Source organism: Cupressus sempervirens, chromosome 1 (genome assembly GCF_028749045.1).
Source record: "Cupressus sempervirens isolate cs-2001-9-10 chromosome 1, ASM2874904v1, whole genome shotgun sequence".
Lineage (NCBI taxonomy): Eukaryota > Viridiplantae > Streptophyta > Pinopsida > Cupressales > Cupressaceae > Cupressus > Cupressus sempervirens.
In genome coordinates, this window is record NC_143118.1 from 470,344,290 (window position 1) to 470,348,919 (window position 4,630).

At 28.3% G+C, this 4,630-nt stretch overlaps 1 long non-coding RNA gene across 1 annotated transcript; it reads left to right on the top strand.

Annotated features, from left to right (window-relative positions):
* Nucleotides 1–1,653: 1,653 nt before the first annotated feature.
* LOC149578328 (uncharacterized) lies at nt 1,654–2,933 on the top strand. The gene is made up of 2 exons (XR_016356105.1): nt 1,654–1,948; nt 2,115–2,933. It is a non-coding gene; the product is annotated as an uncharacterized LOC149578328 (long non-coding RNA).
* Nucleotides 2,934–4,630: the final 1,697 nt, after the last annotated feature.

Sequence of the window (4,630 nt, forward strand, 5' to 3'; positions counted from 1 at the left end):
GATTTTCAAAGTGGAGAAGTGCTATTGTCAGCCTAATTGATTATTATTTATTTTTATTCTTATTATATACTTAATAATTTTGCCATATATATTGTTTCTTTTATGTAAATTTGAATATTTATTTATTTATTTATTTTTAAATATATTATTCATTTAAGATAAAAATTTATAAATAAATTTTGAATCTTTAATTTAGTCATAATTTATATCTTTACATAATTTTTATTTAAATATTTTAAATTTTGAAATAAAATATTTCAATACATTTTCTTTATCTTAAAACAATTTTCAAAATCTAATGTAAAAATTGATATTGTATAGAATTTTTTTACCTATCTTAAAAATGGTACAAAGTACTTGTTGATCTATTCCTCATTATTGAGCAAAAATTTAAACTAATTCTAGTAAATTTTTATTTTTAATTATATTAATATTTTAATAGTATTTAAATAATAATTTAGAAAAATATATAATAATTAACAAAAAAAATTAATTGAAAGATTTTTTAAAATTTGTTAGAATTGAAATAATGAAAAGAAAGTATTGTGGTAGAACTAAAAAAGAAGAATATAAGTGGTTAGTAAAAAACTTCTTTAATTATTAAACTTAATAATATAGACACTTGTTTTTAGATAATTGTAATCATTTTTATTTTGTAATTAAGTGAGATAGTATCCTTAAGGACCTAATTTTTAAGTCCTTTGCAAGTGAATCTCTCTTGGATATGCTTGTAAGTTTTAAGTAACGTGGGTGACTAGTTATAGCATGTTTATTAAATTGTAGAAAAATAAACTATTAATTTGATTTAATTGGATGATTAAAAAAGATTAATGTATAAGAATATACAAAAAGTTTGAATATAATTAAATCAAATATTTCATAAATCAATAATATTGTGATAGAAAAAACCACATCTTAATGTAGTTTATCATTTAATATGGGTCAAAATTTAATACATTTACATACTTATAGTTATATATGAGATAATTTATGTACTCAATTACTATTGGAGAAAATTTGTTGAAGTTATTAATTTAAGTGGTACTAGGGGCTATATATATGTTTGAAATAAATGTAAGTCTTAAATTTTAATGTCATATATATATATATATATATTAGTGATGAATGTTATTATTTTTGACTTGCATGTTCACATTTCTAGTTCTGGTAGAACTAAGAGATAATTAAACTTAGGTTACATGAATATCAAATTCTTACAAGATTATGTACAAGAAAATGTTAAAATAAATTAAATCACTAATCAATTATATTTTTTAATATGTGTAGGCATCTTGAAGCCATTTGCAAGTCAAATGTGATCAAACAAAGTTGTTTCTTCATATTGGACACCATAATTCAAGTAGGTTTTTTCTTCAATCTTTAAATTGTATTTAGTTGATTATTAATATTAATATTACCAAAAATATTATAATTTAATATTTAGATATTATTATTTAGTATATTTTATAAAGGTGTTAGCTTGAAAATGTAAAAATCTAATGAAGGGTATACATCTATTGGGTCCATGGTAGGAATTTACATAATTATTAAATAGGTTTTATATTTGTTTTTTTTAATTTGGAATCTTTTTGAAATTTTGTCTTCTTTGCCTTGCAGAAGTTTTTGCAATTGCTCACCGTGTTTCGTCTTACATCTGATAGAGGGTCGATGGAACGAGGGTTAGGGCATGGAGAATTTTGACATGGATTATCTAGAAATCTCTGTGTTATACTTTTAATTCGCTCTTCATGCTCCCAGACTAATGCATCAAAGTTGTTCTTGGTTGCATGGGGTTCCCGCTTCAAGGTAGAGCCATTGGCTTTTCTTGCAGCGAAGTTTACGTTTTTGGCCAAATCACTGGAAGGTTTTACCATGATGTAGGATTTTTCCTACTAGTTGTCTTTCTTCCCCCGATTTTGGTTGTTATCCCTGCCGATCGCAATGCTAGGTCAGCGAATTTTAATGTTATCGAAATGTTTCTGAGTTTTTCTACATTTCGCATTGTTATTTGCCATTTTTCATTGGGAAGAAATGATCAAGCTTCAATATCATTAATATTTAATAGTTAATGCTAATTCTACCCACATTTCTATTGTTTGTGCTGAATTTAGCAGAGGGTGCTTTCAATTTGTTGCAACATAACCTCTGGTGGCTCATGAAATATAGTGAAGGGTAAAAGTGCCTCGTTGCAGCTGAAACACAGTCGTGACTTGCCACCAACATCTTTGTTTAACTACACTTATCCGGGTTACAATTAGATGATCTGCAATTCTTCAGCCACCGCTTTTCATCATCGTCTCTGATAAACTATACTTATCCAGTTAAAAATTAGAATTTTTAAATTTTCTTTCCAAAATTAGGTCAACACTCTTCAAGAAGGGCAGCGAATTGAATGAAAACATTGATGGTTTCAAACTTGAACCAGATCAATGCAAATTCGGCTTTAAAGTTTCCTACGGCCGTAAAAGACAGAGGAATTGTAAAGAATTTCGGCCAAATTTCCACCTATGAGAACATTGTCACCTGTAATCTACGAAAGAGAGGGATCTGTGCAGAGATTTTTACAATTTTGAAAGAAGAAACAAGCTTCTTACACTTTTGAATGAGGGATAAGCTTGGTATTTTCTTTCCTTCAAAGGAAACAAAAGTAGGAGCCACTCATTGTAGGCATTTACTGTAGTATTATTGATCGTGGATTGGAAGGAACTTGTGAGGTTCAAAACCTCGACGAAAAGGTCTAACTTTGGATACAAAAATTTGCAGAGGCAAAAGGGAAGATAAGTCCATCGAAAAAATTGACTTTGGGTTGCTGCAGTTTCAAGCTACTCGTTAGGGGTTGCCATCTTCATCATCTCTGCATTCAAAAATGTTATGCTCTAAAAAATAACGAGAATTACAGAACTAGCGAAGCAAGCGAATTAATTAGTATTTTCCAGATTTGTAAATAATTCCTTTTTTGGACAATACCAACATCAACAATCGATGGCAAATAAATTAAATCTTAATAAGGGTTTGGATTTTTCCTAGTCAAAATATAAGCAACAAGGAGACAAGTTGAAAGGAAAATAGGCAATCCCCTATATTCTGATCAGCAATAGATTTGAAGCTTTAAACAATAATCATTCAAAGTCGAACACATTTAGTGCCCTAGTTAAACAACATGAAGCCAGGGGTAGGAAGATGATAAAAGTTAAATAAAGATCCATGCAAAAATAGCAATGGGTGGCAAGTTGTAATTTCAAATAGGAATCGAAGAAGAAATGCATTGCAACTAAAAAAGAGGCTAATGATGGAGGAAAATAAATATCATCAGAAATAGTTTACCCAAATTATCAAATATGTAGAGGAAGAAAAACAAATGGCAAAATAAGTTACTTTTCCAACAAAAGTGGACAAAAATTGTAAGCAAGCAATACATAAACCTGCCAAAATTTCAGAAGTTAACTGTGTTTTGATAGGGCAGAAACAATAGCAAGTAGACTCAAAAAAAGTAATTAGGGTTTCTAAGAAAAATTAGAGAATCTATATACCACCACATAAAAGGGAGAAGGGTAATTCAGATAATGCAAAGCTACCAACACAAAAAAGCAGTATGACAACTCCGCCACCAGACAAGGTAAAGGGAACTAATTGCTATAATTTTTCTGATATATTATTCATTAGTGACAGGTTCATAGAAGAAAAGTGGAAGGAATGTTCAAAGCTAGGAGTATATGTTCACTAGAGTGGACCACACAAGCATTTATCAAAATTGACAAAGAAATTAGAGAAGATCTGCAAACAACAGGTAAGTATTAGCATTTCTTCAAAATCATCAATTTATCTTCATTTCGAAAATAAAGAAAGTAGAAATAAAATACTTTCTATATCAAAATGCTATTATAAAGGGTACGTAGTTAAATTTCAAACTTGGATCCCTAATTGGAATGATGAAAAAGAGAATATGATACCAACTTGGTATGAATGTAATAATCTTCTAGTAGAAATTAAACTTTTTTATACATTATTCAAAATAGGTAAATCAATTGGTAAACTTATAGGTAGACTTCGAGTATGACAAAACCAGTAATGTTAAATTTAGAATAGATGAGGAACCTAATCAAAAAATGATTAGAAGAAAAAAGATTATAACAAATAGATTCATTTATGAGATTGAATTTAAGAAATATGAAGGGGAAATTAAGAGCATTATTAAAACAAATCTAGAAATTGATCATAATATTTCAACCATAGAGGAATCCTTCAAAAATATTAGAATAAAGAAGAGGGAACATAAGATTAAGGCAATTAATAAGGACAAAAATAAGAAGATAGAAAAATTAGATGAAAGGAAAAACTTTAAGCAAAGCACACAAATAGAAAATACACCTATAGTAAAAAAGAGTAAAGAACAAAGTCAACTAGAATGTCTAGAAGTACCAGAATAGAGAATTGAAGGTATACACAAGGAAATGACAACAGTAGAAGCATTGAAAGAATGTAATATTTGTCACAAGGAGAATGATAATTTGAAAGAAACAGAAAGAAACATTAAAGAATATTATTAAATGACACATGAAATTAAATTATTACAGGCGAACATTGAAGATCAAGCTTAGGAGAACAATTTCATCAAGAACATGAGGTAAGA